The following is a 27,944-nucleotide window of genomic DNA, read 5'->3' as shown; positions in this document are numbered from 1 at the left end:
AAAAAATTGTAAAATATTATTTCCATAGAAAATTTGGTCAAAATTGTATTTGTATAGAAAATTTTGTCAAAATTTTATCAAAATTTTATTTCCATAGAAAATTTTGTCAAAATTTTATTTCTATAGAAAATTTTGTCAAAATTTTATTTCCATAGAAAATTTTGTCAAAATTGTATTTGTATAGAAAATTTCGTCAAAATTTTATTTCCATAGAAAATTTTTGTCAAAATTTTATTTCTATAGAAAATTTTGTCAAAATTTTATTCCTATAGAAAATTTTGCCCAAATTTTATTTCTATAGAAAATTTTTTATAAAAATTTTATTTCTATAGACAATTTTGTCAAAATATTATTTCTATAGAAATTTTTGTCAAAATTTTATTTATAAAAAAAAATTTCAAAATTTTATTTCTATAGAAAATTTTGTAAAATTTTATTTCTATGGAAGATTTTGTCAAAATTTTACTTCTATAGAAAATTTTGTCAAAATTTTACTTCTATAGAAAATTTTGTCAAAATTTTACTTCTATAGAAAATTTTTTCAACATTTTATTTCCATACAACATTTTGTCAAAATTTTATATCCATAGAAAATTTTGTCAAAGTTTTGTTTGTGTAGAAAATTTTGCCAAAATTTCATTTCTATAGAAAATTATGTTAAAATTTTATGTTAAAAAAATTTTCAAAATTTTACTTCTATAGGAAAATTTGTCAAAATTTTATTTCCATAGAACATTTTGTCAAAATTTTATATCCATAGAAAATTTTGTCAAAGTTTTATTTGTGTAGACAATTTTGCCAAAATTTCATTTCTATAGAAAATTATGTTAAAATTTTATTTCCATAGAATGGGAGTCACCGTGGTGCAATGGTTAGCAAGCCCGCTTTGCATACACAAGGTCGTTGGTTCGATGCCTGCTTCGAACGAACACCAAAAAGTTTTTCAACGGTGGATTATCCCACCTCAGTAATGCTGGTGACATTTCTGAGTGTTTCAAAGCTTCTCGAAGCGGTTTCACTGCAATGTGGAACGGCGTTCGGACTCGGCTATAAAATTGAGGTCCCTTGTCATTGAGCTTAACATCGAACCGGGCAGCAATCAATGATAAGAGAGAAGTTCACCACTATGGTATCACAATGGACTGAATAGTCTAAGTGAGCCTGATACATCGGGCTGCCACCTACCCTATTTCCATAGAAAATTTTTGTCAACATTTTATTTCCATACACTCAAAAAAAAGTGAACTCTCTATTTCACTAAAGTCAATTTAACTTTATTTTAGTTCATCAAATTATTATGTTTGGAGAAAGTTCCCTTTACTCTATAATTTTTTGCGTACGTTAGTTAGATGAACTAAAAAACAGAAAAAAATTATAAACAAATTATTTACTAAATACGTATTTCTCACAATATAGGTCATTATTTTTTTAAACTTATACATTATGCTAGAATGCATCCATCATGAAGTTCGGATGTCACTATAGACATTCTTGCAATTGTGAACACCAATTTTTTTCCTTCCAACTAAAAAAAATCTCTAACACGTGAAAACCATTATTTATGTGTAATAAATTTTATCAATAAATTGTTAGTCATAAATTTTATCAGTAAATTTTCATGTGTGTAGAGAATTTTGTCAAAATTTTATTTCTATAGAAAATTTTGTCAAAATTTTATTTCCATAGAAAGTTTTTTCAACATTTTATTTCCATAAAAAAAATATCTTAAAATTTTATTTCCATAGAAAATTTTCTACCAATCTACCAAACAGTAAACAATCTACCATTTTTGGTAGAATTCTACCAACTGTGGCAACGGTGATTGCATTGGATTGTAATTACCGTGTAATGTCTGCATACATATGGGTGGGGACTATTGTTATTTGTAACTTAATGAGACTTTCGATTAATTGTCTCTCGAAAATGTATATGAATGTGGGAGGGGTAGATTGAGGTTTCATTTTCAAGATCTGTAAATGATTGAAGTGGTTTTTGTTGTATGGTCTTCTCTTTACAATTGATTGGAATCGATTTTCATTAAGGGTCATATGCTTAGCCTCAATGAGCTGTGTATGTTAAAGGATCCGCCTGGCATGTCAGATGAGTTATGAATGGCTTTTGTGGTACATTTGTGTTTGTACAAAATCGAGAGTAAGAAATTTTCTAGGAAATTATGATAAAATAGAAATAAAATTAAATAAGATTAAGTTAAATAAAATAAAATAAAATAAAATAAAATAAAATAAAATAAAATAAAATAAAAGAAAATAAAATAAGATTAAATCAAATCAAATCAAATCAAATCAAATCAAATCAAATCAAATCAAATCAAATCAAATCAAATCAAATCAAATCAAATCAAATCAAATCAAATCAAATCAAATCAAATCAAATCAAATCAAATCAAATCAAATCAAATCAAATCAAATCAAATCAAATCAAATCAAATCAAATCAAATCAAATCAAATCAAATCAAATCAAATCAAATCAAATCAAATCAAATCAAATCAAATCAAATCAAATCAAATCAAATCAAATCAAATCAAATCAAATCAAATCAAATCAAATCAAATCAAATCAAATCATATCAAATCAAATCAAATCAAATCAGATAAAATAAAATAAAATAAAATAAAATAAAATAAAATAAAATAAAATACAATAAAATAAAATAAGATAAAATAAAATAAAACAAGTATATACGGCCGTAAGTTCGGCCAGGCCGAAGCTTATGTACCCTCCATCATGGATTGCGTAGACACATCTTCTAAACACTGCCTTACTTAAGTTGCGGTAACGCTTGCCGATGGCAAGGTATCTTAGAACCTCCTAACACCATCTTCTAAATTGTATGTAAGTCCATACGTGGTATATATTAAATCAAAAAAGATCGATCCAATACGTATATAATTCAGTTTGACAAAGAAGACATACAATTTTGACAAAATTTTCTACAGAAATAAAATTTTAACAAAATTTTCTATAGAAATAAAATTTTCACAAAATTTTCTATAGAAATAAAAATTTTCACAAAATTTTCTATAGAAAGAAATTTTTGACAAAAATGTCTACAGAAATAAAATTTTCACAAAATTTTCTACAGAAATAAAATTTTGGTAGATTATTTTTGGCTCTAGTGGCAACCATGATTAATAACCGATATGGACCAATTTTTTGCGTGATTGGACCAATATTGGTACGGTTGTTAGCGACCATATACTAACACCACGTTCCTAATTTGAACCGGATCCGATGAATTTTGCTTCTCCAAGAGGCTCCGGAGGTCAAATCTGGAGAACGTTTTCTATGGGAGAATATATAATTATGGACCGATATGGACCAATTTTTGCACGGTTGCTAGAGACCATATACCAATACCATGTACCAAATTTCAGACGGATCGGATGCAATTTGTTTCTCTTTGAGGCTTCACAAGCCAAATCTGGAGATCGGTTTATATGGGGGCTATATATAATTATGGACCGATGTGGACCAATTTTTGCATGATTGTTAGAGACCATATACCAACACCATGTACCAAATTTCAGCCGGATCGGATGCAATTTGTTTCTCTTTGAGGCTTCGCAAGCCAAATCTGGAGATCGGTTTATATGGGGGCTATATATAATTATGGACCGATGTGGACCAATTTTTGCATGATTGTTAGAGACCATATACCAACACCATGTACCAAATTTCAGCCGGATCGGATGAAATATGCTTCTCTTAGAGGCTCCACAAGCCAAATCTGGGGATCGGTTTATATGGGGGCTATATATAATTATGGACCGATGTGAACCAATTTTTGCATGGTTGTTAGAGACCATATACCAACATCATGTACCAAATTTCAGCCGGATCGGATGAAATTTGCTTCTCTTAGAGGCTCCGCAAGTCAAATCTGGGGATCGGTTTATATGGGGGCTATATATAATTAAGGACCGATATGGACCAATTTTTGCAAGGTTGTTAGAGACCATATACCAACACCATGTACCAAATTTCAGCCGGATCGAATGAAAAATGCTTCTGTTAGAGGCTCCACAAGCCAAATATGAGGGTCCCGTTATATGGGGGCTATATATAATTATGGACCGGTATGGCCCATTTTCAATACCATCCGACCTATATCGATAACAACTACTTGTGCCAAGTTTCAAGTCGATAGCTTGTTTCGTTCGGAAGTTAGCGTGATTTCAATAGACGGACGGACGGACGGACATGGTTAGATCGACTCAGAATTTCACCACGACCCAGAATATATATACTTTATGGGGTCTTAGAGCAATATTTCGATGTGTTACAAACGGAATGACAAAGTTAATATACCCCCATCCTATGATGGAGGGTATAATAAAATAAAATAAAATAAAATAAAATAAAATAAAATAAAATAAAATAAAACAAAATCAAATCAAATCAAATAAAATAAAATAAAATAAAATAAAACAAAATCAAATAAAATAAAATAAAACAAAAGCAAATAAAATAAAATAAAATCGAATAAATCAAATATCATAAAATGAAATAAAATAAGATTAAATTAATAAAAAAAATTAAAAAATAAAATGAGAATAAAAATATAAAAAATATAAAATATGATCTTAATGTATGGAATTTTTCCCTCCCCTTTTCTTGCTCTGGCCAAGAATATCTATGTTTAAATGATTTCATTGTCAACAATTTATATTTGTAAACAGATATCTTATCCGATTTTGTAATCCATGTCGCCAATTGTGATAAAAATACAAATTTGATATAAATACGTTCTGACAAAAAGGGAAACAAAAACAATGAGGAAAAAAAATTAATCACATTATTGCTATCATATCATATTACACAACTGTCAACTCATTATTATACAAAAGACATTGCAAAGCATTTCATATGATGGAAATTTTTCTACACTTTCTAAAAACAAAAACAAAATTTATAAATATTTATATAAACTACTGGCAGATAAGGTGCGAAAAAATTATGGCATTTTTATTTGTATGTCCATAATATTTAAACACAATTAAATGTTCATATGTCTCTATTTGTTTATGACAATTAAATCATATTAAACAAAATTGCTTTAGTTCTAATTTAAATTTCGTGGATGAAAATGCCAGTGCCTTTGCCAAAAACAGCAACATTTCCTTTGCAGGTGTTTCCACATCAAAAGAAATTAAAAGTGAAAATTCCCATTTTTTTCTGTTTGATTAGTGACTGTTGCAGTGATGACAAAGCCTCGAAAGAGCACGAAAAGTGGAAGTAACAAATTTAGAAACTAAAACAATAAAAATATATTTTTGAATTATTGCCAAAAACGACAGAATAGAATAATAGAAAAACACAATAACCTAACAATGGCAGTATTACAACGCGATAGATCACTTTAACGGTTTTTTTTTGTGGTTGAAAATATCGGAAAATTTGAAAATGAAAATTCGTTGTTTACATCGATAAGATGGGATTGTATCATGGAATCAATGAAATTTAATTTTTTTGTGTATCCAAAATTAACAGAATGGTGGAAATATTTTAAGAAAAAAATATTTTGCATTTAAAAAAACAAATAAAGAACAAGAGAAAAATCTCTTTAAAATATATAAAAGTGGTGAGAGAATTGTTTGAGATATCAACAAGTTGAAGATATCACCTGGAAAATCACCATTTGAATACCCTTACCGAAGGTAATGATGTAATGTATACTAAAATAAAATCACACATCACTTGGATCATAACAAGTTTTACTTCATCGAAAAGTAAACTAACATTTTTATACCATATTGCTCATAAATTTCCTGAATATTTGTATCGTGCATTAGTTCATATCTGATACGAAGTATTACCAATTCAAATGAGAATAAAGACAAGTGAAGAAAATTTGAAAATCCGAAAATGCTGTTTTTTCATTGTTTCCTATAATGAAAAAATAACAAGTATATACGGCCGTAAGTTCGGTCAGGCCGAATCTTATGTACCCTCCACCATGGATTGCGTAGAAACTTCTACGAAAGACTATCATCCACAAATTTCAACTCACATGGTTGTTAAATATCATATACAACCACCACGTACCAAATTTCAACCAGATCGGATGAATTTTGCTTCTCCAAAAGGCACCGGAGGTCAAATCTGGGGATCGGTTTATATGGGAGTTATATATTATTATGGGTTGATAGGAACCAATTCCTGTATGGTTGTTGGATACCCTATACTAACATCACGTACCAAATTTCAACCGAATGGGAAGAATTTTGCTCTTCCAAGGTGCTCCGGAGGTCAAATCTGGGGATCGGCTTATATGGGGCCTATATATAATTATGGACCGATATCGACCAATTTTTGCATGGGTGTTTGAGGCCATGTATTAATATCACGTACGAAATTTCAACTGAATCAGATACATTTTGGTCTTCCAAGAGGCTCCGGAGGTCAAATCTGGGGATCGGTTTATATGGCGGCTACATATAATTATGGACCGATATGGACCAATTTTTGCATGGTTGTTAGAGACCATATACTAACACCATGTACCAAATTTCAGACGGATCGGATGAAATTTGCTTCTCTTAGAGGCTCCGTAAGCCAAATCGGGGGATCGGTTTATATGGGGGCTATATATAATTATGGACCGATGTGAACCAATTTTTGCATGTTTGTTAGAGACCATATACCAACACCATGTATCAAATTTCAGCCGGATCGGATCAAATTTGCTTCTCTTAGAGGCCTCGCAAGCCAAATTTGGGGGTCCGTTTATATGGGGGCTATACGTAAAAGTGGACCGATATGGCCCATTTGCAATACCATCCGACCTACATCAATAACAACTACTTGTGCCAAGTTTCAAGTCGATAGTTTGTTTCGTTCGGAAGTTAGCGTGATTTCAACAGACGGACGGACGGACGGACATGCTCAGATCGACTCAGAATTTCACCACGACCCAGAATATATATACTTTATGGGGTCTTAGAGCAATATTTCGATGCGTTACAAACGGAATGCCAAAGTTATACCCCCCATCCTATGGTGGAGGGTATAAAAATGCAGTCAAAAAATTTTAAGAAGAAAGATATTTCGGGTTGGGATTTTTCTTTTAATCGACATATCGGGGTTTTGTAAGTCGATTTCAATAATTGAGTTGAGCAGTTCGGAATTGGCTACGAAAAGTAGGTTTCATGTCAGTGTGCTAATCCTGGAATCGAGCAGTACTGAGTGGTAAGACAGAAGTTCAGCACTGTGGTATCACAATGGACTGAATAGTCTAAATGAGTCTGAAACAACGGGCTGCCACTATTCCCAACCTAAAGGACAGTACTTTACTTCGAGTTTAGCCGCTAAAATCAAAAATTAATCAATAAAAAAAGTATAAAATTAAAAGTCTTTGGTGCAGATTTTAATATAACTTGAAGGGGAAAAGTCCAAAGTAAATTTTTATAAAGTTTGTATTCTCTAAAATGAATTAGTAACGAAAAGTAGCCGTGAAAAAATTACGATTTTAGCGGCCAAACTCGAACTTAATACCCACCTCTCAGGCGTGAAATCTGAAGTCTTGAGAACACTAGCTTATCTAGTGTGCGGTTTAAGTTTAAATGGGGCCATATTTGCTTGGTGTCGTTACAACCCTTCCAATTCTCCCATCGAACATTCGCCATCATAACAGTGTCCTCACGCCAGAGGATACCAACAGATTCTAGTTCTCCTGGAATATGTAAGGTAGTACCTAGCCTTGCTAACTCATCCGCTTCGCAGTTCCCCGGTATGTTCCTATGGCCAGGTACCCATATTAGGTGAATATAGTTCTGTTCAGCCATCTCGTTGAGAGATTTGCAATCGATGACTTTTGTTCTGTTCAGCCATCTCGTTGAGAGATTTGCAATCGATGACCGTTTTTTAGTTAAAACCATCCTTACACAATCACAATGGCGCAGGCTGCAGGTGGCATTCAGGTTAGACTCTTGGATCGCTGCGACCCTGATCTTCTTCCGATTCATAAATTCTACAATTTCTCTGATCTTACCTCGAAGAATATACTTATCTGTGTATATTATGCCTATTGGCGAGATTTAGTGATGAACTAAGGTTCGTCAAGACACCGAATGTTTTGCAATAACAAGGAACTTAGGCCCCTTGCAATTAAATTGCAAAAACAATGCACTACCAGGAACTGGTACAACAATATTGGGTGGGAAGAGTATTATTGTAAAGGAGATGTCTGAGGACCCACCGCTGCTGTCGTTGGCACAGTATCCAGCCACGTGGTCGGTATGGCTATACTTCCGCTGCGATTTTAAGCCAGAGCAATTCCGGAAGTGCCCCATACCAAGCCCCGGTTACACATCACCGAAAACGAATGGTGTTGAATTAGGTTTCGGCAGACCGAGCAGTATCATGTTCCGAGATTTCTCTCTATCGCGGCTCGGACCAATACCAAACGGAGATGGCTTCTCGGTATGCACCTTCCCCAACACGAAAAGACGGATGAAACAATGTGTACACTGATGTGGCAGCTGGTGGCCCATGAATTGGACCCATCGGGTCAATCCGCTGCAAAGAACCCGCCGCCGTGGGATTGATATCGTTTGTCCAATGGCTCTTTAAAGTTTTGATGAAACTTGGAGCGGATTTGGTGGCAGCCTCGGACGCGTTTTAAATATTACTACAGTATCCAATCCAAGAGTTAAAGGGTGATACGGTCAAAATTTGGTCAATATAAACTTGACGTATTTCTTTCAATTTTACATTTAAACAACCTGAACACCCCTCATTTTGAAGGTGTGTGTGTGTAGAATGTTGCTCCTATTTTGATTTTGGAATTCAATCTTCAGTTGTCAAAATGCCGTCCAAGCAAGAAGAGCAGCGTATCAAAATTTTGCTCGCGCATCGCGAAAATCCGAGCTACTCGCACGCAAAGCTGGCAAAATCGCTAAAAGTTGCCAAATCAACCGTTACAACTGTAATTAAAGTATTTGGGGAACGTTTGTCGACAGCCAGGAAGTCTGGATCGGGGGGAAATCGAAAACCGGAAGCCGCTGAGACGACAAAGAGAGTTTCCGGTAGTTTCAAGCGAAACCCTAACTTCTCTCTCCGAGATGCCGCAGATAAGCTGGGTGTATCGTCTACAACCGTGCATCGAGCCAAAAAACGAGCCGGACTATCGACTTACACCTTCTTGTAAGTCGATAGTCCGGCTCGTGACTCCAAATCGCGATGATAAACAAAATACGACGGCCAAAGCGCGATCCCGGAGGCTGTACATGCGAAGTTTGACTGAGTGGTAATGGACGACGAAACCTACGTCAAAGCCGACTACAAGCAGCTTCCGGGACAGGAGTTTTATACGGCAAAAGGAAGGGGAAAAGTAGCAGATATTTTCAAGCACATAAAACTGTCAAAGTTCGCAAAGAAATATCTGGTTTGGCAAGCCATCTGTACCTGTGGCTTGAAAGGCAGCATTTTCATAGCTTCCGGGACTGTCAACCAAGAAGTGAAAGAGTGTTTGAAAAAACGTCTGCTGCCTTTCCTGAAGAAACACGGTTGTTCCGTACTGTTTTGGCCGGATTTGGCATCTTGCCATTACGGTAAAAAGGCCATGGAGTGGTACGCCGCCAACAACGTGCAGGTGGTTCCCAAGTAGAAGAACCCTCCCAACACGCCAGAGCTCCGCCCAATTGAGAAATACTGGGCTATTGTCAAGCGGAACCTAAAGAAGACCAAAAAAACTGCTAAGGACGGACGAGCAGCAGTTCAAGGTAAACTGGCTTTCTACGGCGAAGAAGGTGGACAAGGTGGCTGTACAAAATCTGATGGCAGGTGTCAAGCATGAGGCCCGGCAATTCGGATTTCGAAAAGCGAAAGCCTAACTGAATATTTTTCCTGAATTTTATACTAATTGAACTTGAACAAGAATATACGGCCGTAAGTTCGGCCAGGCCGAATCTTATGTACCCTCCACCATGGATTGCGTAGAAACTTCTACGAAAGACTGTCATCCACAAATTTCAACTCACTCGGATGAAATTTACTCCTCCAAGAGGCTCCAAAACCAAATCTCAGGATCGGTTTATATGGGGGCTATAAATGATTATGGACTGATATGGACCACTTTTGGCATGGTTGTTATATATCATATACTACCACCACGTACCAAATTTCAACCAGATGGGAAGACTTTTGCTTCTCCAAAAGGCACCGGAGGTCAAATCTGGCGATCGGTTTATATGGGAGCTATATATAATTATGGACTGATAGGAACCAATTCCTGCATGGTTGTTGGATACCATATACTAACATCACGTACCAAATTTCAACCGAATGGGAAGAATTTTGCTCTTCCAAGGTGGTCCGGAGGTCAGATCTGGGGATCGGTTTATATGGGGGCTATATATAATTATGGACCGATGTGAACCAATTTTTGTATGGTTGTTAGAGACCATATACTAACACCATGTACCAAATTTCAGCCGGATCGGATGAAATTTGCTTCTCTTAGAGGCCTCGCAAGCCAAACTTGGGGGTCCGTTTATATGGGGGCTATACGTAAAAGTGGACCGATATGGCCCATTTGCAATACCATCCAACCTACATCAATAACAACTACTTGTGCCAAGTTTCAAGTCGATAGCTTGTTTCGTTCGGAAGTTAGCGTGATTTCAACAGACGGACGGACGGACGGACATGCTCAGATCGACTCAGAATTTCACCACGACCCAGAATATATATACTTTATGAGGTCTTAAATCAATATTTCGATGTGTTACAAACGGAATGACAAAGTTAATATACCCCCCATCCTATGGTGGATGGTATAAAAAGAAATTTAATTTGATTTTTTAAATAAACGATTTCACCGATTTACACGCGTTTTCCCTTGACCAAATTTTGACCGTATCACCCTTTATGCTGAATCCTTCTCAGTTCTCGCTTATATCATCTCAGATTCATCTTGTAAGCATCATTGTCCACAGGCAGAGAAGGAATATGATCATTCCAAACATGTTCCGTGTTCATGGTTCAAACATAACATTTTGCTCTTGAAACATGTTTGGTGTTGATCATATTCCTTCTCTGGGTGCTCCAGAGCTCTGGTGGACATAGGTCCTACTAAAGAGCTTCCTGCAGGATTTCCTCATATGACTTAATTTCGTAGACCATCATAACGGTTAGAAAAAGGTTCTAGAAAATTTGAATATGAATAAATTAAAAATAGATTTAATTATATTTAAATTAAATAATTTAATGTACTTAAAATATAAAATTATAACAAAATTTCATCTACTAACATTTCTCTACAGCCTTTCGGTAATATCATAACAATAATTTAATTTTTAAACAATTGCAAATGTAGTTTTTTTTATCGTTTAATTAGCAAATAAATAAGTACACATGTAAATCTCATATTAAATAATCTCGTGTACTGAGTACCGTATGTGTAGGTAAGTCTCCAACTTGTCTTGCCTAAAATAGATTACTATACGAATTAGTTTGTATTTGTTAATTAGAAGAAAATAACAACAACAAAAATGTAGATAAGATAAAGAAATGAAAAAAAAAAAAAACAAAAATAAAAAAAAAAATGAACAACAATCAAAATGTTTAAATGGTTGACTTGGTCGATAATTGCCCTAGCTGACGTAGTCTGTGTGTGTCTATGTGTATGGCTACGTCAATCTCAACGTGCTTGCCGCAGGCTGTATTCGAATTGGAAATGAGTTTAAATTCTTAAAGACTCTATAGCAATTTTAAGCTTAATTTGCATTTGAAGTCATACCAAGACGTTATATGTGTATCTCTTTTGTATTTGTCTATGCATTCAGTCTTGATGGGACTTACCCACCATCACTAGAGATGGTCATAATTTTTAATTGATTTTCAATTGATTGAAGGCTCGCTCGCACATGACTTCATTTAGGCATTCATTTCATTGGGATCTGCTTTCGTTCGCTTTGTTTTGATTTTTCTTTCATATTCACACAATTGAAAGGCGAAACGCTTTTATTTTAAGCGTGACACTTCCTAAGCTACCCAAAGAAACTTATGTAGTAGGCCAGCAGCATATGACAAGAAAAAATACAATTTCATATTTTCAACAGAAAATTATTCTTTAATGATATGCATTTGGTCATGTGGAAAAATCAGAAATCAGAGGAAGCAGAAAAAAATTTTAATTGAATTGTTTGACATACAAATTAAGATGAAATGGTCACGTGCTGAGATATATTAGTCATTTGAGTAATTGTCCTCACAATAGTTTTATATTATAAAATTATTTACAATAAAAAAAATAAAATAAATAAATAATAATAAATAAATTAAAATAAAATAGATTAAAATAGATCAATATAAATTAAAATAAATAAATATAATAAATTAAATGCATAAAATAAAAATAAATTAATATAAATTAAAATAGTTTGAATATAATAAAAAAAATTAAATATTGTATTATTGTAATTTTTTTATAATTTTTTATTATAATAAATTAATTTAAAAAAAATCAGAAATCAGAGGGAGCAGAAAATTTTTAATTATGTTATTTAACATACAAGTTAAGAAAACTAAAAATAAAATATGAATTAATTTAAAATAAATTTGACTAACATAAATCAATATAAATTAAAATAATTTAAATACAATATAATAAAAATAAATTAAATCTTTTATTATTATTATATTTTTTTTATATTTTCTCATAATTTTCTATTATAATAAATAAATTTTAATTTTGAAAATCAGAGGGAGCGGAACGTTTTTGATTGAATTGTTTAACATACAAATTAAGATGAAATGGTCACGTGCTGAGGTATATTAGTCATTGGAATAATTGTTGTTGCACCAATTATTCAGTTTTGTATTATGAAATTATTTACAATAAAAAAAAATAAAATAAATAAATATTAATAAATAAATTAAAATAAAATAGATTAAAATAGATCAATATAAATTAAAATAAATAAATATAATAAATTAAATGCATAAAATAAAAATAAATTAATATAAATTAAAATAGTTTGATTATAATATAATAAAAAAAATTAAATATTGTATTATTGTAATATTTTTTATAATTTTTTATTATAATAAATTAATTTTAAAAAAATTAGAAATCAGAGGGAGCACAAAAATTTTAATTAAGTTATTTAACATAAAAGTTAAGAAAACTAAAAATAAAATATGAATTAAATTAAAATATATTTGACTAACATAAATCAATATAAATTAAAATAATTTAAATACAATATAATAAAAATAAATTAAATCTATTATTATTTTTATTATTATTATTTTTTTTTATTTTCTCATAATTTTCTATTATAATAAATAAATTTTAATTTTGAAAATCAGAGGGAGCGGAACGTTTTTGATTGAATTGTTTGACATACAAATTAAGATGAAATGGTCACGTGCTGAGATATATTAGTCATTTGAAAAATTGTTGTTCACCAATTATTCAGTTTTGTATTATGAAATTATTTAGAATAAAAAAAAATAAAATAAATAAATATTAATAAATAAATTAAAATAAAATAGATTAAAATAGATCAATATAAATTAAAATAAATAAATATAATAAATTAAATGCATAAAATAAAAATAAATTAATATAAATTAAAATAGTTTGATTATAATATAATAAAAAAATTAAATATTGTATTATTGTAATATTTTTTATAATTTTTTATTATAATAAATTAATTTTAAAAAAATTAGAAATCAGAGGGAGCAGAAAAATTTTAATTAAGTTATTTAACATACAAGTTAAGAAAACTAAAAATAAAATATGAATTAAATTAAAATATATTTGACTAACATAAATCAATATAAATTAAAATAATTTAAATACAATATAATAAAAATAAATTAAATCTATTATTATTTTTATTATTATTATTTTTTTTTATTTTCTCATAATTTTCTATTATAATAAATAAATTTTAATTTTGAAAATCAGAGGGAGCGGAACGTTTTTGATTGAATTGTTTAACATACAAATTAAGATGAAATGGTCACGTGCTGAGGTATATTAGTCATTGGAATAATTGTTGTTGCACCAATTATTCAGTTTTGTATTATGAAATTATTTACAATAAAAAAAATAAAATAAATAAATATTAATAAATAAATTAAAATAAAATAGATTAAAATAGATCAATATAAATTAAAATAAATAAATATAATAAATAAAATGCATAAAATAAAAATAAATTAATATAAATTAAAATAGTTTGATTATAATATAATAAAAAAATTAAATATTGTATTATTGTAATATTTTTTATAATTTTTTATTATAATAAATTAATTTTAACAAAATTAGAAATCAGAGGGAGCACAAAAATTTTAATTAAGTTATTTAACATACAAGTTAAGAAAACTAAAAATAAAATATGAATTAAATTAAAATAAATTTGACTAACATATATCAATATAAATTAAAATAATTTAAATACAATATAATAAAAATAAATTAAATCTTTTATTATTATTATAATTTTTTTATATTTTCTCATAATTTTCTATTATAATAAATAAATTTTAATTTTGAAAATCAGAGGGAGCGGGAAATTTTTAATTGAATTGTCTAACATACAAATTAAGATGAAATGGTCACGTGCTGAGGTATATTAGTCATTGGAATAATTGGTGCCACAAAAGTTATAATAATTAAATTGAAATAAATTTGATTAACATAAATTAATGTAAATTAAAAAAAAACTATGATAAATTGAATGAATAAAATAAAAATAAATTATTATATAATTTAAAAAAAGTTTAACTACAAAATAATAAAATATTAGATCTTTAATTAATATAATAATTTTTTATTATAATAAATTTTAAGTGAGTTAAAAAAATCAGGAACCAGAGGCACCGGAAAATATTTAATTGAATTGTATGGCATACAAATTAAGATGAAATGGTCACGTGCTGAGGTAACATATATTCGTCATTTAGTGCCACAATAGTTTTGTATTATTAAACTATTTACAATATATAAAAATTAAAATAAAAATATAATAATTAAATAATTAAATAAATAATTAAAACAGAGGTAGCACAAACGTTTTAATTGAATTGTTTGACATACAAATTATGATGACGTCCTGAGGTATATTTGTCATTTGAATAATTGGTGCCATAATAGTTTTGTATTATTAAAATATTTACATTTACAAAAAATAAAAAAATGGTAATTAAACTAAAATAAATTAGATTAACAAAAATTAAAATAATTAAATATAATAATAAATTAAAAATAAAGTAGATACACAAAAAAAATTTAATGTACATTATAAAAAAATAAATTAAGTCTATTAATTAAATTTTAATTTTATTAAACATATATTTAAATTAGAATAGAATAAAAATTAAAATAAATTAAATTAAAAATAAATTAGATACATAAAAAATAAATTAATATAAATAAAAATAATTTAAATACAATATAAAACAAGTAAGGAAAGTCTAAAGTCGGGCGGGGCCGACTATATTATACCCTGCACCACTTTGTAGATCTAAATTTTCGATACCATATCACATCCGTCAAATGTGTTGGGTGCTATATATAAAGGTTTGTCCCAAATACATACATTTAAATATCACTCGATTTGGACAGAATTTGATAGACTTTTACAAAATCTATAGACTCAAACTTTAAGTTGGCTAATGCACAATTTTAGTAAAAAATATGGGAAACATTTAAATCTGAAACAATTTTAAGGAAACTTCGCAAAAGTTTATTTATGATTTATCGCTTGATATATATGTATTAGAAGTTTAGGAAAATTAGAGTCATTTTTACAACTTTTCGACTAAGCAGTGGCGATTTTACAAGGAAAATGTTGGTATTTTGACCATTTTTGTCGAAATCAGAAAAACATATATATGGGAGCTATATCTAAATATGAATCGATTTCAATCAAATTTGGCACACATGACTATATTACTAATTGTACTCCTAGTGCAAAATTTCAACCAAATTGGGCCAAAACTCTGGCTTCTGGGGCCATATAAGTCCATATCGGGCGAAAATAATATATTTCAATCGATTTCAATCAAATTTGGCACACATGACTATACTACCAATTGTACTCCTTGTGCAAAAATTCAAGCTAATCGGTATAAAACTCTGGCTTCTGGGTCCATATAAGTGCATATCGGTCGAAAGATATATATGGGAGCTATATCTAAATCTGAATCGATTTCAACCAAATTTGGCACGCATAGCTACAATGCTAAATCTACTACCTGTGCAAAATTTCAACCAAAATGGGCCAAAACTCTGGCTTTTAGGACCATATTAGTCCATATCGGGCGAAAGATATATATGGGAGCTATATCTACATCTGAACCGATTTCAATCAAATTTTGCACACTTGACTATACTACTAATTGTACTCCTAATGCAAAATTTCAACCAAATTCGGCCAAAAATCTGGCTTCTGGGGCCATATAAGTCCATATCGGGCGAAAGATATATATGGGAGCTATATCTAAATCTGAACCGATTTCAATCAAATTTTGCACACTTGACTATACGACTAAGTGTCATCTTTGTATAAAATTTCAAGCAAATCGGTATAAAACTCTGGCTGCTGGGTCCATATTAGTGAATATCGGGCGAAAGATATATATGGGAGCTATATCTAAATCTGAACCGATTTCTTCCAAAATCAATAGGGTTCTATTCTGACCCAAATAAGGGACATGTGCCAAATTTGAAGGCGATTGAACTTAAATTGCGACCTAGACTTTGATCACAAAAATGTGTTCACAGACAGACGGACGGTCGGACGTACAGACGGACAGACGGACATGGTTATATCGACTCAGGGACCCACCCTGAGCATTATTGCCAAAGACACCATGTGTCTATCTCGTCTCCTTCTGGGTGTTACAAACATATGCACTAACTTATAATACCCTGTTCCACAGTGTGGCGCAGGGTATAAAAATAAATTAAGTCTATTTAATAAATTAATTTTATCAAATATATATTTAATAAATTAATTTTAAAGTAGTTTAATTTTTGTCTTAGTTTTATTAATTTTAATATTATTTAATTTAATTTGGTTCAATTCAATTAATTATTAATTAAAATTTAATTATTGACTATTATTAAATAAATTCTGTTTAATACAATTTAATAAAAGTTTATAAATTAAAATAAGTTAAAACAATATAATAAAAATAAATCTATTTAATACATCAATCTTATTAAATTTGTAGTGAAGTTAATTAAATTAAACTAAATTTGGGTAATAATTAAATTGAGATAAATTTGATTAACATAAATTAATGTAAATTAAAAAAAAAATATGATAAGTTGAATATTGAATAAAATAAAAATAACTTTATATAATTTAAAAAAAGTTTAACAACAAAATAATAAAAAAAAATATTAAATCTTTAATTAATATAATAATTTTTTATTATAATAAATTAATTTTAACTGGCTTAAAAAAAAATCAGGAACCAGAGGGAGCGGAAAATATTTAATTCTATTGTATGGCATACAAATTAAGATGAAATGGTCACGTGCTGTGGTATATTCGTCATTTGTTGCCACAATATTTTTAAAATAAAAATATAATAATTAAATTAAAATAAATTATATGCATAAAATAAAAATATATTAAATCTTTTTAGAATATAATATTTTTTTTTGTATTTTTATTATAATAAATTTTATTTTATTATAATAAATATTAATTGAGTTTAAAAATCAGAGTGAATGAATAAAATAAAAATAAATTAATATAATTTAAAAAAAAGTTTAACTACAAAATAATAAAAAAATATTAAATCTTTAATTAATGTAATAATTTTTTATTATAATAAATTAATTGTAATTGAGTTAAAAAGAAATCAGGAATCAGAGTTAGCACAAAATTTTTAATTGAATTGTTTGACATACAAATTAAGATGAAGTCCTGGGGCTATATTTGTCATTTGAATAATTGGTGCCACAATAGTTTTGTATTATTACATTATTTACACTTACAAAAAATAAAAAAAAAATAAAACGGTAGTTAAATTAAAATAAATTAGATTACCAAAAACTAAATAACTAAATATAATAATAAATAAAAAATAAAGTAAATACATAAAAAACAATAAATTAATGTACATTAAAAAAAAATAAATTAAGACTATTTAAAAAAATAATTTTATTAAACATATATTTAAATTAGAATAACAAAAATTAAAATAACTAAATATAATAATAAATTAGATACATAAAAACTAAATTAATATAAATAAAAATAATTTAAATACAATATAAAAGAAAAATTAATTAAGTCTATTTAATAAATTAATTTATGTGTTTAGGTGAAGGTCCTGGCAACCAGTCCTAATGTTACTTTTTATATTTTTTGTAAATTAATTTACACTAAATAAATAAATTAATTTATGTGCCTGAGGATAAATTCCGAATTAAGTTAGCAGAGACACAAACCATTTTTTTTGCAGAGCTCTGTTAATTAGTTAACAGAGCTTCATAAAGAAGATAACAGAGCACTGTAACGAGTCAACAGAGGTATTTTCTGCTTTAACCAATGATAGATTTATTTTTTGATCACCAGGAAAAATATTAAATGGTCTTCCTGACCAATTTTCTTTATCTAAAATTAAACAACCTACTTGTGGCATTATCACTCACAGCTACATTCACACATATGTCTCAAAATTTTGCAGAAAATTGAAATTTTCGGCACAATTTTTTGAGAGGATGGGACTTACGTGACCATTAAATTAATTTTAAAATTTAATTATTGACTATTATTAATTAAATTTAGTTTAATACAATTTAATAAAAGTTTATAAATTAAAATAATTTAAAACATTATAATAAAAATAAATTAAATCTATTTAATACATCAATCTTATTAAATTTGTAGTGAAGTTAATTAAATTAAACTTAATTTGGGTAATTTTATTGTTTTAATTTGCTTTATTGTAGTTTTATTTCATTAAATTTAGTTCCATTTAATTAATTATTAATTAAAAAGTAATTATTTGCTATTATTAATTAAATTCCATTCATTATAATTTAATTATGCTATATAATTATAATTTAATTCAATGATATAAGATAACGAACGTCCAAATTCTAACATAACATAAATAACGAACAATTGAACAAAATTTATGTTAAATTTAACGAAAAGGCTTTTAATCTTACGAAAATAAACAATTTTATTGTTTTAATTTGCTTTATTGTAGTTTTATTTCATTAAATTTAGTTCCATTTAATTAATTATTAATTAAAAAGTAATTATTTGCTATTATTAATTAAATTCCGTTTATTATAATTTAATTATACTATATAATTATAATTTAATTAAATGATATAAGATAACGAACGTCCAAATTCTAAGATAACATAAATAACGAACAGTTGAACAAAATGTATGTTAAATTTAACGAAAACGCTTTTAATCTTAAGAAAATAAACAAAAAACAAGTATATACGGCCGTAAGTTCGGCCAGGCCGAATCTTATGTACCCTCCATCATGGATTGCGTAGAAACTTCTTCTAAACACTGCCATCCACAATCGAATTACTTAAGTTGCGGTAACGCTTGCCGATGGCAAGGTATCTTAAAACCTCCTAACACCATCTTCTAAATTGTATGTAAGTCCATACGTGGTATATATTAAATCAAAAAAGATCCATCCAATACGTATATAATTCAGTTTGACAAAGTAGACATACAATTTTCACAAAATTTTCTACAGAAATAAAATTTTAACAAAATTTTCTATAGGAATAAAATTGTCACAAAATTTTCAATAGAAATAAAAATTTTGACAAAATTTTCTATAGAAAGAAAATTTTGACAAAAATTTCTACAGAAATAAAATTTTAACAAAATTTTCTATAGAAATAAACTTTTGACAAAATTTCCTATAAAAATAAAATCTTGGTAGATTTTTTTTGGCTCGAGTGGCAACCATAATTATGAACCGAATAAAATTTGAACAAAATTTTCTATAGAAATAAAATTTTGACAATAATGAAAATTTTATTATGAACGGAATAAAATTTTAACAAAATTTTTTCTAGAAATAAAATTTTTTTGGCTCTAGTTGCAACCATGATTATGATTGCACCAATTTTGGTATGGTTCTTAGCGACCATATACTAACACCACGTTCCTAATTTGAACCGGATCGGATGAATTTTGCTCCTCCAAGAGGCTCCGGAGGTCAAATCTTGAGAACGTTTTATATGGGGGCTATATATAATTATGGACCGATATGGACCAATTCTAGCACGGTTGTTAAAGATCTTATACTAACACCATGTTCCAAATTACAACCGGATTGGATGAAATTTGCTTCTCTTGGAGACTTCGCAAGCCAAATGTGGGGATCGGTTTATATGGGGGCTATATATAATTATGAACCGATGTGGACCAATTTTTGCATGGTTGTTAGAGACCATATACTAATATCATGTACCAAATTTCAGGCGGATCGGATGAAATTTGCTTTTATTTGAGGCTCCGCAACCCAAATCTGGGGATCGGTTTATATGGGCGCTATATATAATTATGGACCGATATAGACCAATTTTTGCACGGTTGTTAGAGACCATATACCAATACCATGTACCAAATTTCAGCCGGATCGGATGAAATATGCTTCTGTTAGAGGCTCCACAAGCCAAATCTGAGGGTCCCTTTATATGGGGGCTATACGTAAAAGTGGACCGATATGGCCCATTTTCAATACCATCCGACCTACATCGATAACAACTACTTGTGCCAAGTTTCAAGTCGATAGCTTGTTTCGTTCGGAAGTTAGCGTGATTTCAACAGAGGGACGGACATGCTTAGATCGACTCAGAATTTCACCACGACCCAGAATATATATACTTTATGGGGTCTAAGAGCAATATTTCGATGTGTTACAAACGGAATGACAAAGTTAATATACCCCCATCCTATGATGGAGGGTATAAAAATCAGCAATATTTGACGATTGTGAGAATGGCTTAAGTCCGTAGGAAATGTCCACAAAGTACGACATTCCCAAGATATTTAGATTCCATTAAAATGTTTGGAAACATGTATTCAATGGCCGGGTAACTAGGTAAAGTTAGGTTAGATGGAGTAGCAGCTTCGCTACGTTAAATGGATCTACACCAGAACCGGTACAGGACTACTTCCTGGTGTGAATGGACTAGTGTCAGTTCTGGCCGAAACGTATGGAAAGGACCGGTCACTTCAACACGGGTTTGTCATTGACGGGGATAAATTTAGACTGCAGGCCACGGCTTTGACTCATTTCAAACTACATGACCTGGGAGAACTTAGTACGACTAGACAGGTCCTCATGAACCAGTCTGGAAAAAAAACCTTAGGTACCGGTATTATTTTGATCATCCAAATTGCACCACAAAGAAAATCTTTTGGACTATATTGGCCCATAGGTAAATGTCTAGATCAAATAAAATTTTAAAATAAAGAGAGTATAGAAACCAATAAATTATGTGAAAATTTAAAAAAAAAAAAAAAACTACGACAAACTCGAGCACTGGTACTAGTCCTGTGATAGGTCAGTTAGTGGCAATATTTCGTAGGATCAAATTTTCGTAGGATTGCCAGTTGGACAGGTGGTGAAGTTTACTCTTAATAATGAGTGCTACCCGATTCTATATTTAGCTCAATAACAAGGAATCTCCGTCTTATAACTGAAGAGAAACTATGAAATACACAGGAATGTCAACATCATTAGTGAGAGGGATAAACTACCGCTGAAAAACTTTTTTGGTGCTCGGTCTAAACGGCAATCTAGCGTTGAGAGTACATCTATGCGGAGTAAAAATTAGAAGAAAAATAAATTAAATACTTTGAATAAATTAATTTAAATTATTTTAATTTTATTTTCTTACTTTGATTTATTTGACTTTTACTTTCATTTCCATTTCTTTTCCATGTCTCAGTTAATGAAATTCCTTAATCTTTTTTTTTGTCCAAAAAGCTCAAATAGAATAATAATAATGTTGACTAAATTTCATCTCAATTTGTTAAAACTTGATTCTATAAAATTATTATTTTGACTCCTCTACATATAGGCTATGTGCTTTGTCTTATTGAGTATAAATTTCGATTATTCGTATTGATTAAGTCACCTTGTTTAGTCTCAATACTTTCTTTGCTGTCAACAAACACTTGTTTCTTTAGGTTATTTTTTTATTAATTTGTATTATTAACCAAACCCTCGCATATTAATTTCATTTTGTTTGTAATGTGGTTTTTCAACCACATATTTGCCATAATGCCATATATTTGGTATTTATTTTCAAGTTAATCAATCTCTGCCTATTATGTTATTTTATTTTTTATTTTGAAAATAAGAAATCAGGTTACTTCAAAGTATATCATGTGTTTCGAGTTTTTGTTTTTGCTTTATTGATATCACAATATCAATATTATTATTTTCTAATGATAATTGTTTGGCGTTATCGCTATCTTGCTTAGCTATAAGTTTCCAATTAGCAAGTTTAAGGCTTATAGAAAATTATTGGCATTTCTTTTATATACCAGGTAGAAGAAATATAAATCACTTATCTTCAATTGGTTACCATAAATTTTTGGGAATAGTTTCAAAGCCATTGGGAGTAAATTGGGATTTATTTTGTGATGATTTGTTTTGCATAAAATAAGCAGTTTCTTGTGTGGCTAAAAAAGGTTTTGGTTAAAGTTTATTATGGTGTTAATTTTATTAAACACAATAAGCTAGGTTTTATAATAATTTAATTTTTAAATTAACTCATAAATAAAACCACAATAATTTGCCCTAAAAATACTTCATAAAGACAAACGACACAAACATCAAGTATATCAAGACATGTGTCTTACAACTTTGTACTAGAGTTATTTAATATAATAAATAAAATGAAATAGAAATAAAATGTTGACAAAATTTTCTATAGAAATAAAATTTTGACAAAATTTTCTATAGAAATAAAATTTTGCAAAAAATTCTCTATAGAAATAAAATTTTGACAAAATTTTCTATAAAAATAAAATTTTTACAAAAATTTCTATAGAAATAAAATCTTAACAAAAATTTCTATAGAAATACAATTTTGACAAAATTTTCTATAGAAATAAAATTTGCAAAAAATTTTCTATAGATATAAAATTTTCTATAAAAATAAAATTCCGACAAAATTTACTAAAGAAATAAAATTTTGACATAATTTTCTATAGAAATAAAGTTTTCACAACATTTTCTATAGAAATAACATTTTGACAAAATTCTCTATAGCAATAAAATTGTGACAAAAATATAGAAATAAAACTTTGACAAAATTTTCTATAAAAAAAATTTTTGACAAAATTTTCTATAAAAAAAAATTGACAAAATTTTGTTTACTTCTATAAAAATAAAATTTTTACAAATTTTTTTTTTACTTCTATAAAAATAAAATTTTGACAAAATTTTCTATAGAAATAAAATTTTGTCAAAATTTTCTATAGAAATAAAATTTTGACTAAATTGTCTTTAGAAATAAAATTCTGACAAAAATTTTCTATGGAAATAAAATTTTGACAAAATTTTCTAAAAAATAAAATTTTGCAAAAAATTTTCTATAGAAATAAAATTTTGACGAAATTTTCTATAGAAATACAATTTTGACAAAATTTTCTATAAAAATAAAATTTTGACAAAATTTTCTAAAGAAATAAAATTTTGCAAAATTTTCTATAGAAATAAAATTTTGCAAAAAATTCTCTGTAGAAATAAAATTTTGACAAAAATTTCTATAGAAATAAAATTTTAACAAAAATTTCTATAGAAATACAATTTTGACAAAATTTTCTATAGACAGAAATAAAATTTTGCAAAAAATTTTCTATAGAAAGAAAATTTTTACAAAATTTTCTATAGAAATAAAATTTTGACTAAATTGTCTATAGAAATAAAATTTTGACAAAATTTTCTAAAGAAATAAAATTTTGCAAAATTTTCTATGAAAATAAAATGTTGACAAAATTTTCAATAGAAATAAAATTTTGACAAAATTTTCTATAGAAATAACATTTTCTGTTTGTTTGTTATTGTTGGCTTCTCTTCAATCGTTATTGTTTTTTTTTTTTTTTTTTTTTTTTTTTTTTTTTTTTTTTTTTGATCTCAGCTTAAAGCCATGCATTTTGACAAAATTTTCTATAAAAATAAAACTCCGACAAAATTGTCTATAAAAATAAAACTCCGACAAAATTGTCTATAAAAATAAAATTTTGCAAAAATTTTCTATATAAATAAAATTTTGAAAAAAATTTTCTATAGAAATAAAATTTGGACAAAATTTTCTATAGAAATAAAATTTTGACAAAATTTTTTATAGAAATAAAATTTTGACAAAATTTTCTATAGAAATAAATTTTTGACAAAATTTTCTAAAGAAATAAAATTTTGACAAAATTTTCTATAAAAATTATTTTTTTTTTCAAATTTTTCTAAAAAAAAATAAAATTTTGACAAAATTTTCTATAAACATAAAATTTTGACAAAATTGTATAGAAAATTACAATTTTTAAAAAAACTACTTTCTCTAAAAATAAAATTTCGACAAAATTTTCTATAGAAATCAAATTATGACAAAATTTTCTATAGAAATAAATTTTTACAAAAAATTAAAAAAAAATCCAAAAAAATTTCTATAGAAATAAAATTTTGACAAAATTGTCTATAGAATTAAAATTTTGACAAGTTTAGGTTAAGTGGCAGCCCGATGTATCAGGCTCACTTAGACTATTCAGTCTATAGTGATACCACATAGAAATAAAATTTTGACAAAATTTTCTATAGAAATAAAATTATGACAAAATTTTCTAAAGAAATAAAATTTTGACAAAATTTTCTATAAAAATAATTTTTTTTTCAAAATTTTCTAAAAAAATAAAATTTTGACAAATTTTTCTATAAACATAAAATTTTGACAAAATTGTCGAGAAAATTACAATTTTTAAAAAAACTACTTTCTCTAAAAATAAAATTTCGACAAAATTTTCTATAGAAATCAAATTATGACAAAATTTTCTATAGAAAAAAATTTTTGCAAAAAATAAAAAAAAAAAAATCCAAAAAAATTTCTATAGACATAAAATTTTGACAAAATTGTCTATAGAATTAAAATTTTTACAAGGTTAGGTTAGGTGGCAGCCCGATGTATCAGGCTCACTTAGACTATTCAGTCTATTGTGACACCACATAGAAATAAAATTTTTGGCAAAATTTTCAATAGAAATAAAATTTTGACAAAATTTTCTACAGAAATAAAATTTTGACAAAATTTTCTATAAAAATAACATTTTGACAAAATTCTCTATAGCAATAAAATTGTAACAAAAATATAGAAATAAAAGTTTGACAAAATTTTCTATAAAAAAAATTTTGACAAAATTTTCTATAAAAAAAAATTGACAAAATTTTGTTTACTTCTATAAAAATAAAATTTTGACAAATTTTTTTTTTATTCTATAAAAATAAAATTTTGACAAAATTTTCTATAGAAATAAAATTTTGTCAAAATTTTCTATAGAAATAAAATTTTGACTAAATTGTCTATAGAAATAAAATTTTGACTAAATTGTCTATAGAAATAAAATTCTGACAAAAATTTTCTATGGAAATAAAATTTTGTCAAAATTTTCTATAGAAATAAATTTTTGACTAAATTGTCTATAGAAATAAAATTCTGACAAAAATTTTCTATGGAAATAAAATTTTGACGAAATTTTCTAAAAAAAATAAAATTTTGCAAAAAATTTTCTATAGAAATAAAATTTTGACGAAATTTTCTATAGAAATACAATTTTGACAAAATTTTCTATAAAAATAAAATTTTGACAAAATTTTCTAAAGAAATAAAATTTTGCAAAATTTTCTATAAAAATAAAATGTTGACAAAATTTTCTATAGAAATAAAATTTTGACCAAATTTTCTATAGAAATAAAATTTTGACAAAATTTTCTACAAAAATAAAACTCCGACAAAATTGTCTATAAAAATAAAATTTAAAAAAAAAATTTTCTATAGAAATAAAATTTGGACAAAATTTTCTATAGAAATAAAATTTTGACAAAATTTTCTATAGAAATAAATTTTTGACAAAAGTTTCTATAGAAATAAAATTTTGACAAAATTTTCTAAAGAAATAAAATTTTGACAAAATTTTCTATAAACATAAAATTTTGACAAAATTGTTCTAGAAAATTACAATTTTAAAAAAAACTACTTTCTCTAAAAATAAAACTTCGACAAAATTTTCTATAGAAATCAAATTATGACAAAATTTTCTATAGAAATAAATTTTTGCAAAAAATTAGAAAAAAAATCCAAAAAAATTTCTATAGAAATAAAATTTTGACAAAATTGTCTATAGAATTAAAATTTTGACAAGGTTAGGTTAGGTGGCAGCCCGATGTATCAGGCTCACTTAGACTATTCAGTCTATTGTGACACCACATAGAAATAAAATTTTTGGCAAAATTTTCAATAGAAATAAAATTTTGACAAAATTTTCTAAAGAAATAAAATTTTGACAAAATTTTCTATAAAAATAAATTTTTTTCAAAATTTTCTAAAAAAAATAAAATTTTGACAAAATTTTCTATAAACATAAAATTTTGACAAAATTGTCTAGAAAATTACAATTTTTAAAAAAATATTTTCTCTAAAAATAAAATTTCGACAAAATTTTCTATAGAAATCAAATTATGACAAAATTTTCTATAGAAATAAATATTTGCAAAAAATAAATATTTGCAAAAAATTTTCTATAGAAATAAAATTTTGACAAAATTGTCTATAGAAATAAAATTTTGACAAGGTTAGGTTAGGTCGCAGCCCGATGTATCAGGCTCACTTAGACTATTCAGTCCATTGTGATACCACCTTGATGAACTTCTCTCTTATTACTGAGTGCTGTCCGATTCCATGTTAAGCTCAATGACAAGGGACTTCATTTTTATAGCCGAGTCCGGACGGCGTTCCACATTGCAGTGAAACCACTTAGAGAAGCTTTGAAACCCTCAGAAATGTCACCAGCATTACTGAGGTGGGATAATCCACCATTGAAAAACTTTTTGGTATTCGGTCGAAGCAGGAATCGAACCCACGATCTTGTGTATGCAAGGCGGGCATGCTAACCATTGCACCACGGTGGCTACCTAAAATTTTCTATAGAAATAAAATTTTGACAAAATTGTCTATAGAAATAAAATTTTGACAAAATTTTCTATAAAAACAAAATTATGTCAAAATTTTCTATAGAAATAAAATGTTGACAAAATTTTCTATAGAAATAAAATTTTCTATACAAACAAAATGTTGACGAAATTTTCTGCAGAAATAAAATTTTGACAAAATTTTCTATAAAAATAAAATTTCGACAAAATTTGCTATAGAAATAAAATTTTGCTAAAATTTTCTAAAGAAATAAAATTTTGCTAAAATTTTCTAAAGAAATAAAATTTTAACAAAATTTTCTATAAAAATAAAATTTTGACAAAATTTTCTATAGAAATAAAATTTTGACAAAATTTTCGATAGAAATAAAATTCTGCAAAAATTTTCTATAAAACTAAAATTTTGACAAAAATTTCTATAGAAATACATTTTTGCAAAAAATTTTTATAGAAATAGAATTTTGACAAAAATTTCCCTAGAAATAAAATTTTGACAAAAATTTTCTATAGAAATAAAATATTGCAAACATTTTCTATAGAAATAAAATGTTGACAAAATTTTCTATGGAAACAAACTTTTGACAAAATTTTCTTTAGAAATAAAATATTGACAAAATTTTCTATAGAAAAAAAATTCTGCAAAAATTTTCTATAAAAATAAAATTTTGACAAAATGTTCTATAGAAATACAATTTTGCAAAAATATTTATAGAAATAGAATTTTGACAAAAATTTCCCT

General features: G+C 27.4%; 1 protein-coding gene across 3 annotated transcripts in view; it reads left to right on the top strand.

Moving 5' to 3' along the window:
• SNF4Agamma (SNF4/AMP-activated protein kinase gamma subunit) overlaps positions 1 to 27,944 on the top strand; it is a 514,590-nt gene that overhangs the window by 142,181 nt on the left and 344,465 nt on the right. The gene's annotated exons all lie outside the window — the stretch shown is intronic.

The sequence above is a fragment of the Haematobia irritans genome, chromosome 1 (assembly GCF_050003625.1).
Source record: "Haematobia irritans isolate KBUSLIRL chromosome 1, ASM5000362v1, whole genome shotgun sequence".
Lineage (NCBI taxonomy): Eukaryota > Metazoa > Arthropoda > Insecta > Diptera > Muscidae > Haematobia > Haematobia irritans.
This window is presented reverse-complemented; position numbering and strand designations above follow the sequence as displayed.